Source organism: Canis aureus, chromosome 34, assembly GCF_053574225.1.
Source record: "Canis aureus isolate CA01 chromosome 34, VMU_Caureus_v.1.0, whole genome shotgun sequence".
NCBI classification, from domain to species: domain Eukaryota; kingdom Metazoa; phylum Chordata; class Mammalia; order Carnivora; family Canidae; genus Canis; species Canis aureus.
The window spans coordinates 24,010,519-24,023,909 of NC_135644.1; the positions used below are offsets into that span (position 1 = coordinate 24,010,519).

Genomic DNA, 13,391 nt, shown 5'->3' on the forward strand with positions numbered 1-13,391 from the left:
CTTTTTTGTTTGGTGAACGACCCCATCCTTCAACTAGTTTGCTTCATCAGACATGAGAGTAGGCGTTTCCCTCCTGTTCACCTGGTCCCACTGGCCTCCCAGTTAATCACCCTGTAAATCATGAAGTGTCTAACCTGTAAAAGAACTTTTCTAATCCACCACTCACCTTTCTCCATTTCCTCTACTCCAGACCTAACCCAAGCCTTCCTCATTTTTTTCCTAGAATGATGCAATAATCTTAATATCCATACTTCCAATTTGTCCCCCTTAAATCCATTCTCATTTATTAGCAAAGAATTTTTTCAATTACACAAATACAGTCATGTCCTTCCTTTGCTAAACATTTCACCAGTGACGCCTCTAACAATCAATACAAAGGTCAAAAATCTCTTTATTTAGAACAGCCTTGCTTCCAGCCACACTAAAGCTAGGGAATGAGATCTATAGGGACTTTGAAAAATTCAGACATTTCTAGGAATCTAAAAGGTAATATGCATGCTTAAGGACATGCGCATACCTAGGGCTGTGTGAATGCTCAAGAAAGCCCTGAGAAGGCCCCAAGCTCTCACCTCTGTCTGACCTTTAGGCTCTACACAAGCAAGAAGTGAAAACAAGAGCTTCAGCAGGGCAAACATGACTATGGCCAGCGATTTCTACCTGCACGACTACGTAGGGCACAAGGGCAAGTTTGGACATGAGTTTCTGGAGTTCGAGTTTCAGCCAGACGGAAAGCGTAGATATGCCAACAACGGCAATTACAAAAATGATGTCATGATCAGGAAGGAGGCTTATGTACACAAGAGCGTAATGGAGGAACTCAAGAGGATTATTGATGACAGTGAAATTACAAAAGAAGATGATGCCTTGTGGCCTCCCCCTGACAGAGTTGGCCGACAGGAGCTTGAGATTGTAATTGGAGATGAACACATTTCTTTTACCACCTCAAAAATAGGTTCTCTTATTGATGTAAATCAGTCAAAATATCCTGAAGGCCTTCGAGTATTTTACTATTTGGTACAGGACCTGAAATGTTTAGTATTTAGTCTTATTGGATTATATTTCAAGATTAAACCAATCTAAATTGTATGTTTTTGAAGCTGTTTTTATATTTTTTTCTTATCTTTTTTAAGATATTTATTTATTTATTCATTCATTCATTCATAGAGACACGCAGAGAGAGAGAGAGGCAGAGACACAGGCAGAGGGAGAAGCAGGCTCCATGCAGGGGGCCCAACGTGGGACTCAATCCCAGGTCTCCAGGATCACACCCCAGGCTGCAGGCGGTGCTAAACCACTGCGCCACGGGGGCTGCCCTGTTTTTATATTTAATTAAGGGATGGGTTTGTCATTTACACTATTGGGATTTTTATAAATGTGAAACTTCTTTTTGTATGCCAACTAAAAGTAAGAAAGTACGTAAATAGACTAATGGTTATTCTCACTTGGGTCCAAGTGGTTAGACAGTCCTCACACATGAAATTCTGTAAATAAAAGCAACGTTTTGTTGAGAGTTTGCTCTAATGAAACATATCAAAAAACCTCAAGAAAAAAAAAAAAAACAAAAGAAAGAAGTGAAAACTAAAAGAGAGGCGTAAACTCACTGCCTCAGTGCTGAAGCCATGCCATACACATGCTAAGCCCCCTTCAGCAAAGACTAGAAGAATCCTTGGTTGAAGACATTTAAGGAAATCTCTCCAGTCATCAGATGACTACTTAAACTAACTGAGCAAAGACTTCACTGGTCACACACATAACAAAGAATATAGACTTTAAGGAATGCATTCAAAAAGTCATTAAACCAGGACACCTGGGTGGCTCAGTGGGTTAAGGCCCTGCCTTTGACTTGGGTCATTATCTTGGGGTCCTGGGTTTGAGCCCTGTATTGGGCTCCCTGCTGGATGGGAAGTCTGCCTCTCTCTCTCCCCTTTAAAAATATGTCACTAAACCAGCATCTGGTATAACAAACAGAAACAACAAAAACCCTGGGGAGGGAGTAGAGTCTTATTTCCATAGTTGCTACATTATATTATTTGAAATATCCAGTTTTCAAAATAAAAAGGTTTTAAAAGTACAACACATGCAAACAAATAACAATGTAAGGTCCATACAGAGAGGAAAAGCAATTAATAGAAACTCTCTCTGAGGAAGCCCATATGTTGAACTTCCTACATAAAGACTTTATATAAAATATTTTAAATATAGGGGCACCTGGGGGGCTCAGTGGTTGAGCATCAGCTTCAGCTCAGGTTATGATCCCAGGGTCCTAGGATCGAGTCCTGCATTGGGCTCCCCACACAGAGCCTGCTTCTCCCTCTGCCTATATCTCTGCCTCTCTCTGTGTGTCTCTCATGAATAAATAAATAGATCTTAAAAAGAAGATATTTTAAATATATTCACAAAGCCAAAGGAAATCATGTCTAAAGAACTAGAAGGAAATATGAGGAGAATATTTTGCCAGATAAAATCAATAAAGAGATAAAAATTATTTAAAAAACAAAAATTCTATAGAGTTGAAAAGTATAAAAACTGAAATGAAAAATTGATTAGAGTGGCTCAATTGCATATTTGAGCAGAGGGAAGAAAGAATCAGCAAATTTGACTACAGATTAGTTGAGACGATCAAGTTTGGAGAACATATAGAAAAGAAAATAAAGAAACACAAAGACACACAGAAGTCTGTGGAACACACTCAGGCATACCAACATATGTATAATGTGAGTCTTAGAGGAGAAAGAGGAAAAGGCAGAAATATTTGGAGACATAATGGTCAAAAGCTTCCCAAATTTGATAAAAACATTAATCCTCACATCCAAGAAGATTAATAAATTCCAAATTGAATAAATTCAAAGAAATTCATACCTGGACACATGATAATCAAACTGTTGAAAGCCAAAGGCAAGGAGAAAATCTTGAAAGTGTCAAGAGAAAAGCCACTCATCACATAATTCTCAATAGAATTTACAACCTAGGCTATAGAAGCAGAAAACAGTGGCATGACATATTCAAAATACTGAAGAGGAAAAAAAAAATCAACCAAGAATTCTATATTCAGGAAAACTATCCTTCAAAAAATGAAGGAGAAATTAATATAGCTCCAAAATATATGTATAAACAAAAATAGAATTCATCACCAGGAAATGTGCCCTACAAGAGATACTAAAGGGAGTTCTTCAGGTTAAAATAAAAGGTCACTAGACATAAATGATAATTGACATGAAAAAACAGAGGACACTTGTACAGATAACTGCCTAAGTAAATACAAAAGACAGTCTAAATATATTTTTATTTGTAAATCATTTTTTTCTATTTGACTTAAAAGACAACTGCATAAAGCAATAATAATTCTGCATTAGCAGATTTGTATAAAGATGTAATTTGTATCACAGTGACAACATAAAGGAAAGAGGAGGGAATGAAGTTATAGAGTAGTGAAGTTTTTGTATACTATTAAAATTAAGTTGGTATTAATCTGAACTGTAGTGTTATAACTTGGTAATTGTAATCCCCATAGCAACTACTAGGAAAATAATCAAAAGATATATAATTTAAAAAATGACAACGGAATTAAAATGGTACACTAGAAAATATGTATTTTTACAGAAAAGGCAGCAGTTATGAAGGAACAGAATAGCAAACAACATATGACATGAAAAGAAATAACAAAATGTCAAGTGTAAATATTACCTTATCAGTAATTACATTACTTATAAATGAATGAAACTTTCTGATTAAAAGACAACTATCTCAGAATGGGTTAGAAAAAAAGATACAACTGTCTACAGTCCATAAGAGACACACTTTAGATTCAAAGACATAAGAAATATTGAAACTAAAAATATGAAAAACATATATTGTGCAAACAGGAACTAAAATGGTACAACCACTTTGGGCATTGTTCTGCTATTTTTTAAAATAAAGTTAAAAATACAACTACCATTTGACCTGGCAACTATACTGTATATATTTATCCAAAGTAAATAAAAACATATATCCACACCAAGATTTGAATGTGATTGTTTACAGCAGTTTTATTAATCATAGGCCTAAACTGGAAATAATCCAAATGTTTCCCAACTGGTAAAGGGATAAAGTATGATATGTCCTTACAATGCAACAATATTCAGCAATAAAAAAAAACTAAAGATGTGTACAACAACACTGATTACCTTCAAAAACATCATGCTGAGGCAAAGAAGTGAGGCACAAAAGAGTACATGCTGTGTAACATCATTTTAATGAAACTCTAAACAAATGAAATCGAATATATAGTGACAGAAAGCAGATCAGCGGCTATCTTGGGGGTTTGAAGTGGAGTTAGGTGGAAGAACTGATTGCATGGATAAAAGAACTTTTTAGGTTGTTAGAAATGTTCTTTATTTTTTTGTGTGGTGGTGGTTTGTCAAAACTAATCTAATAGTATACTTAAAATGGGTACATTTTTATTGAATATTATTTATACTACCATGAAGGTGACTTAAAAGAAGAAAAAATTTTCAAATTTGTTATTGTATCCTTTGCCTTGATTATGCCAAGGTATTTGTAGTTAAATCATGTTGTTTTATGACTCAGAATATCAAACCTATTGTTTCTCCTGTCCAAAATGTCCTTCCTGGGCAGCCCCAGTGGCGCAGCGGTTTAGCGCCGCCTGCAGCCTGGGGTGTGATCCTGGAGACCCAGGATTGAGTCCCACCTCGGGCTCTCTGCATGGAGCCTGCTTCTCCCTCTGCCTGTGTCTCTTCCTCTCTCTCTCTGAATAAAAAAAATATATATATATTTTTTTTTTTTTAAATAATAAAAATCCTTTTAAAAATTTAAAAAATTTTTAAAAATGTCCTTCTTCCCATCTGCTATCCCCACAGTCCACCCCATCTTTTTGCAGAGTGGTTGGTTCATTTGAATCATGTATCTTACCCTACAATCCTGCTCTATAATCTCTTTTTTTATTCGTCTTCATTCCCATTTAAACTTTTAACTTCTTCAGAGAAGAGAACATGGTCGGGCCATAAATTGGTACTGAAAATTTTTGTTGACTATTGACGTATTACTTGTCCATGTACTTTGCTTCCTGACTATATACTCAAAAGGATCAGAAACATTTTAAGTCCAAATACAGCTCCTCTAGAAATAATCAATTCTTTAAAAATTAACAACCAAATTTAGGGAATTTAAATGGCCACATATCTGATACAAATACTACATGCTAATATTTAAAACATTCATTGTTTGTATCAGTCTCAGTGTATCTTTGGAGAACACCTCAGTGAACAGAATTGTGAAATGTTTGATATACTCCCCAAAATGATAAGTTGCTGAAAGTTCACATTATCAAATATGTAACGTACACTGCATCAGAGAGAAACTTTTCTGCTCATTTGGTATCTTCTGAAACTGAGAGGTTTGTTAAATGAATGAATAGCTCTAGCTGTTCAAAATGCATCACGCTTATTTTAAGAATTTCTTCCTATTTGTAAAGAGCACTATATATATATATATATATATATATATATATATATATATATATATAACTCCTTTCATATACAAAGTCTGACCACATGACTAATAAGAAATTGTAACAGTAAATTTTCAGATAACCCAGCTTTACAATTATGAATATCAGAAAAGGGCTGTTGCCATTTGAATTTTAAAGAAATGTTTGGGAAGAATTTAAGAAACACATTGTTTTCTATTCAAAATTTAAAATCCATTTTAATTGTTATACCTAATTATAGTTTTTAAGTTATGCAGCTTATGAGTATTATAAATATAGATCTAGCACAAGAAAAAGGAAAAATAGGAAAATATTTACTTTTTAAAGTACAGTGAATTAATTTAATGTATAAGGCCAATAAAATAATTGTTACTTCTGCCAGATGGTATTTTACATTTTGATAAAAAGATATATTCTTAATCATATATGTCAAGGAAAAGCGACCATATGTTGTTAAACACTTCCAATTTGTCATTTGATTTAAAAGGCACTACTGATGTTGCCATAAATTTTTTTGGTGATGTGGCCTAAGTATCCTTGGTGTCAATAAAATTTAATCTTCTCAAGTAATTTCCATATTTCTCTTTGACTGAGTGAATAATTCAACAAAGAATTTTTCTTAGCATCTATGAAGAAAGGACACCATAAAGAAGATAAATTAGAATCTGGAGTTTATATTCAAGTTACTACAGTATAACCCCTGTTTTCAAGAAACCTCTAAAATTTAATTTACTGTATTCTAGCAAAGTAAATAAAATAAAGACTCAAATGATTCCAAACTGATGTCCCCTCAGTTTAGAAACCCAATATATTCTTACAATAAAAAAGGTGATTATTTACATTACAAAATTATTTTGCACATTAAAAAAGGGTTTCTAATGAAAGACACTTTACAGAAGACATAGAAAATAGTATTCAATCTCTAATGGAAAGAGGGAAATTGGTATTAGATGATTATTAAAACAAAGGTTTGTATGCCTTTGTTTCCTGGACCTTTTTGAAAAGGGAATTTGTTGGTTCCTCTTACTTGCCATTTTCCACCCATTTCTCTTTCACTCTACAAGGCTTTATGTATGATTTTATTCAGGCTTAAAGTTTAAATTACTGGGTCATCTGGGTGGCTTGGTCAGTTAGGCATCCAACTCTTGATTTCAGCTCAGATCCTGATCTGGATTATGGGATTGAACCCCACATCGTGCTCCAAGCTCACTGCTTGTTCCAAGCAAGGAGTCTGCTTCTCTATCTCTTTCTCTCCCTCTCCCCTCCCACCTTCCTTCCTCTCCTTCTGCCACTCCCCTCCTCTAAAATAAATAAATCTTTTTTAAAAATAAAGTTTTAATTACTATGTACATTCTGAAGACCTGCAAATTTCTAGGATCTGTGCCTATCTCTTCTCCAGGTTTTTCATTGTCATATGGCTATATTATTATTTATCCATTCTCCAGTTGATGGACATATGGATTGTTTCCAGTTTTTTGTTATTACAAACGGGGCTGCTATAAATATTCTATGTTTTCCATGTCTATTTGCCCAAAAGATTCTCTCTATTTTTTTTTTTTTGCCCAAAAGATTCTCAATGATATATACCTAGAAGTTAAATGGCTGGGTTCTAAGGCATGCATGTTGTCAATTTCAATAGCTAATAACTGAACTGTTTTCCAATTTAATCTTCAAACTTTCTCATCGCTTTACATTATCACCAACATATAACTTTGTTAGACTTCTTAATTTTTGCCAATCTAATGGGACAAAAATGATATATTTTTTTGCTTTAATTTGCATGTTCCTGACTGCTAATAAGTTGAACATCTTTCATATGTTTGTTGGCCATTTACATTTTCTCTTTTCTAAAATGTCAATTCATGACTTTGGCACATTCTTTACTATGGTGTTATGTGTCCTTTTCTGCATATTTTCAAACTCTTCATTTTGCACTTCAGTAAAATGAAACCCAAAGAGCATACATCACATGGGAAAGGTCATATTGTTAGTAGAAAGTCACAGTCATAGGAACCATTGGGTTTTTTGTTTGTTTGTTTGTTTGTTTGTTTGTTTGTTTGTTTTGGTGGAAAAGAAACTCATGTGCAACTAATGGCATTTCCTTCTATGTTATAATTTTATTTTTCTAATGTGGAAAGAAATATAATATTAAATTTCCATGGCACTCTAGATTACATTCTATACTACAGATTGCATTTGATCACATCCTTTCTGAGCCAGGCAGATATACAGGCTTAGAGGTCCACTGAGATTGGAGTGCTGTCCCAAGGATGCAACACCCAACAGTAAACATTAAGAAGTCATAGATTTGTCCATTATATTTTATTTTATTTTATTTTGTCCATTGTATTTTAAATAACACGGAGGGGAGCCCTGGGTGGCTCAGCGGTTTAGCATCTGCCTTTGGCCCAGGGCACAATCCTGGAGTCCCGGAATCGAGTCCCACGTCGGGCTCCCGGCATGGAGCATGCTTCTCCCTCCTCCTGTGTCTCTGCCTCTCTCTCTCTCTCTCTGTCTATGTCTATCATGAATAAATAAATAAAAATAAATAAATAAATAAATAAATAAATAAATAAATAACACGGGAAATTTATTAACAACTATCCTGGAAACTCAAATTTGGGGGATGGAGTGAGGGAAGTATGTAGTGTAATAAATCTTCTATTCATTGTGATCTATCTACTCATTATCTAAAGTGATTGAGAGGTAAAATCAAAATGCAGTGTATTTTTTCTTGTTTATCATGAGTTTTACAGGTAGTATACAAAATAATTTTAGATAGTCCATGGACAATTATCACAGTAATAGGTATATACTTACCTTGATCCATACTAGAAAAATACTTAATAGCATATTGGATCTGTGGTTTAATGGCTATTATTGCTTAAGACGGCACTCAATTCTTTCAAAATCATCTATTAAAGAAAAATATTAAGTAAGCAATAACACAAATAGGATGTGGGTGGGAAAATTGTGAAATGGTGAATAAATGACAAAAATTTCAAAAACACTGATAGTTATCCTGGTCAGAGGTAAACCTGAATTTATAAATTGACTCCAGGGGTGCCTGGTGGCTCAATTAGTTAAGCATCTGATTCTTTTTTTTTTTTTTTTTTTTAGCATCTGATTCTTGATTTCGGCTCAGGTCACAATCTCAGGGTTGTGGGATCAAGTGGTACATCAAGCCCCACATTGGGCTCCACACCCAGCAGGGAGTCTGCTTCTTTCTCCTTCTGCCCCTCCCCTTGCTTGCTCTCTCTCTCTCTCTCTCAGATAAATAAATAAATAAATAAATAAATAAATAAATAAATAAATAAATAAATAAAATAAATTCACTCCATCACTTTCTATTTGCATGAAATTGGGAAGTTATTTACCTTCCTTGACTATAGTGGTTATTTTAGTTATTTTTTTTTTAAGATTTTATTTATTTATTCATGAGAGACAGAGAGAGAGGCAGATACACAGGCAGAGGGAGAAGCAGGCTCCAGGAAGGGAGCCCGACGTGGGACTCAATCCCGGGTCTCCAGGATCACACACTGGGCTGAAGGCGGCGCTAAACCGCTGAGCCACCCAGCTGCCCATTTTAGTTATTTTTAGTCGCTTTAGCAAATACCAAAATAGTAATGGCTTCAACAAGCTATAACATTTTCTCCTATCTCACATGCAAGTTCAAGGTGGTGAGGGAGTCAGGGTGGCACTGCTCCATGAAGTTCTCTAGAAACCTGGAATCCTTCAGGACAATGAATCTTGAGAGACAAAGGAAAGGAGCTCTCTAGTTCCCCCAGTTGTCCCAGCTTACTCTCTGGAGAGTTTCCAGGTCTCAGTACAGGAAAGTAGAACTTAGTCAAAGCCAAGGGTCTACCTGAGTTGAAGAGATAGAGGTGAGAGTTGGGGAAACCCGGTTGCTAGAGTTCGCGGGGCTGTGTACCAGAGAGAAGAGAGGTTACGGGGAGAACACCAGAGATATGTAGAGAGACTGCATTTAGTAATCAGTTAAGTGTTAATCAACAGTGTGTGTGGCTAGATAAAGAACAATGTGAAATGATTAGAGGGACAAGTGACAAGTTTGTAGGGGCTAGGAATAATACCTATTCCCAACAGCTAGACTAAGTTAAAAATCTTCAGTTGCATCAGTGAGAGCACCCAAGAAGGGGATGCTTCATTAGTGGAGAATAATTAGCCCTAGACTAATTGTGGGTCTGGTCCTACTTAAAAAGCTTAAAGGCAAGACCCCAAAGGATCAAAGTGTTTCTACATAACTGAACCAGATTCACTATTAAGATATCAATTCTCTCTGAGCTAATTCTAAAATTCATATGGAAATGCAAAGGACTTAGGTGAACCAAAACAACTCTGAAAAAGAGGAACAAAGCTGAAGAACTTATACTACCTGACTTCAAGTCTTACTAAACAACTGTAATAATCCAGACAGTGGTATTTGACAGTTTTAGAATCAAATCTCAGTCCTATCTCTTACTTATATTGTACAAGTCACCTAATTTCTGTAAGCATCAGTTTTCTTACCTGTAAAATCAAAACAATAATATGAACAACCTCATAGGTGTATGTGACTAAATGAAATAGTGTATATAATGCACTTAGCACAGTACTGAAAGGCTGACTTGTTATGAATAATGGTTGATAAACAAGAAATTTAATTTTAATCTTTAAAGAAAGTCTAATTTCCATTTAATCTCCATCATGTTTTCTCTGTTCATTCCAAGGAGCTGCCCCTTTGTCCTACTTCTCGCCACTTTCATGGTTAGATTTGGTGTTTAGGATGTATTTCCCTCCACTTACACCTACCCATTGTTGTAAGGCTCACCAAAATCTCCATCTTTTCCATTTGTATACTTCCTAAAACCCTCTCATTCTGGTTCTAATAAGCGTGTGCAAGGAAGTAATGTCTTCCTATTTTTGGCATTGACAGGGCCCCTTTTGGAATCCAACTAGTCTAACTTTTATCACCACATTTTAAGAAAAGAAAAAGCAATAGTAACCATTGTTTAATAATAGAAAATATGAATAAAAGTGAGAATAATTTGGGAGATTTTCAACCTAGAAAAAAAAAACCTAAGGATTGAATTCAAATGAATGCTAAGTTATTTCAAGAAAAATGTTGAATGTCCTCTATTCCACATTAGATACAGAATGATAAGTTTAAGGAGCTTTATCAACAATAAAGATTTTATCAACTGTAAGGATAGCATGAAGCATTTCTGGTTTTTTTTTTTTTTTTTTTTTTTTTTTTTGTATTTCTGTTCTTAATACCTTTAAAATAAGATGTACAGGCAGATACCCAAGATTTTGAGTGATAATGTCCTATCTTTCATTTACTACTTGGAGAGTTTGTAGATGAAAGAAGCTAAAGCACCTCCCTAAAATTGTTAGGGTGCAGAGTACCCAAGAAAAGTAGGAGAGTGAAGCCTCTGGATTTCTACACTACAATTTTTTTCCTTTTTCTTTTTTTTTTTTAAATTTTAATTGCAGCACAGTTAATATACAGTGCTATATTGGTTTCAGGCGTACAATACAGTGATTCAACACTATGACTTTTTTTTTTAAACTAACTTAAGTGATCATTTAGAGACATTATGTGTATTGTTGCTTAAGAAAATTGCCTATGTCTGATCAGTACTGAAGATTAACTGTTTTTTTTTAATTCCAGGATTCAAAAACATATAGTGCTGTCATTTACTATTTGTTTCAATATGTAGAATGCTGTTTACATAAAATTTTACTCTCTTCTTAAGGATTAGAGTAAAATATTTTTCTTAATTTCATAAAATCCTCAAACTGACACTTAGATTCTATTTTAAAACTAAAAATATTTAGTGACTCATTGGTTAGGACTTATATAAAGCTCTGAGCCTTTTATAAAATAAACCTGATCCTCTTACAAATATGAAAATTAAATCAAAATGTGTGAAGTATTAGAAAATGTTGCTCTAGTTAAACTTCAAAAGCTTTCTTAGCCTCTAATGAGGTAGCTTAAACAAGATCATTTTTGTTAGATGTCATTAATTGGGTCTATAAAGAGTTCTATTATTAGAGTATAACTATTTTTATAATAAACTTATTTATTTGTAGATTAGTTCACTGTAAAACCCCTTTAATCTTTGTATTAGTTTTCCTGGCATTTCGTGATTTCTCTCTATAATTATTTTGTTTAATAAATCAAGCAATAACCCTAATGCTTTAAAATGTTAGTGTAATAGATGAATTTCCTAACAATTGGGATGAAAATGAGCTCATTCATGGAGAGGATTTAATATTCATTCACAAAATGACAAGAGTTCTTTACAGATAGATGGTAACATTTTATAATTCTTTTTTTTTTAATTTTTATTTATTTGTGATAGTCACAGAGAGAGAGAGAGGCAGAGACACAGGCAGAGAGAGAAGCAGGCTCCATGCACCGGGAGCCCGACATGGGATTCGATCCCGTGTCTCCAGGATCACGCCCTGGGCCAAAGGCAGGCGCCAAACCACTGCGCCACCCAGGGATCCCAGATGGTAACATTTTAAATAATTCTCAGCCATTGAGTAAAAAGTTTGAAAGTGGTAATTCTGAGACTACAAATAACTTGATTAAGGATTAAATAAAGACCAGATTATTTTTCCTTACCAGGAGATAATTTTTTATTTTATTTTTCAAAGCATTATCAAGCTATTAGTGCTTAACAAGAGCAATTGAACTATCATTGTTCTGACCAAAAAACATTTTAAAATAATATTCACATACAAAACATCAAATCACATATAAATATATAACCTTTTATATTTTTTATAGGTTTTGTTTATTCACGAAGGTTTTATTTGTTTATTCATGAGAGACACAGAGAGAGAGACAGAGACAGAGACACAGGCAGAGGGAGAAGCAGGCTCTTCACAAGGAGCCCGATACAGGACTCGATCCCTCGGCCCAGGATTACACCCTGAGCCGAAAGCAGAAGCTCAACTGCTGAGCCATCTAGGCATCCCCTATATATAACCTATTAGATAGATAGATAGATAGATAGATAGATAGATAGATAGAAGATTCTTTTTTTCATGAAGTAACTTTATGAGACTGGCAGGCAAAAAAGGCTTTCTGGTCTTGTAGTAATAACCAAGATATCTCTGCTATAGAATTGCCTCGAAGGTGACATCTCCTTATACAATATTTTGGATTTGGTTATACAATATTTCTAATGAATTGTTAATTGTTTGGAGTAATTTTCAAACCTAAAACCACACACATACATTGTATATTTCTTTGAAAAATCTATTTCAGGGATCCCTGGGTGGCGCAGCGGTTTGGCGCCTGCCTTTGGCCCAGGGCGCCATCCCGGAGACCCGGGATCGAATCCCACATCGGGCTCCCAGTGCATGGAGCCTGCTTCTCCCTCTGCCTGTGTCTCTGCCTCTCTCTCTCTCTGTAACTATCATAAATAAATAAAAATTAAAAAAAAAAAAGATTTCACAGCATAAAAATTTCTAAACAATCATAACTTCCTTCTTCAAAGACTTTATATTTAAATCCTTGATCTATCTGAGGGCATCTGGGTGGCTTAGTCAGCTGAGCATCCAACTCCTGGTTTCAGTGAAGGTCATGATCTCACGGTGGTGAGATGGAGCCCCAGGTCAGGCTCCATGCTCAGTGGGGAGTCTGTTTGAGTTTCTCTCCCTTTATCCCTCTTGTGCTGTCTCTCTCTCAAATAAATAGAGTCATAAATAAATAAATAAATCCTTGATCAATCTGGATTTTATTTTATTTATTTATTTATTTTTTTTAAGATTTTATTTATGGGCAGCCCAGTGGCTCAGAGGTTTAGCGCCACCTTCAGCCAGGGGCGTGATCCTGGAGACCTGGGATCGAGTGCCACATCAGGCTCCCTGCATGGAGCCGGCTTCACCC

General features: G+C 35.0%; 1 pseudogene; it reads left to right on the plus strand.

The window, feature by feature from the left end:
* Positions 1-171: 171 nt before the first annotated feature.
* LOC144304519 (protein mago nashi homolog pseudogene) lies at positions 172-1,105 on the plus strand (annotated as a pseudogene).
* The last annotated feature ends 12,286 nt before the right edge of the window (positions 1,106-13,391 follow it).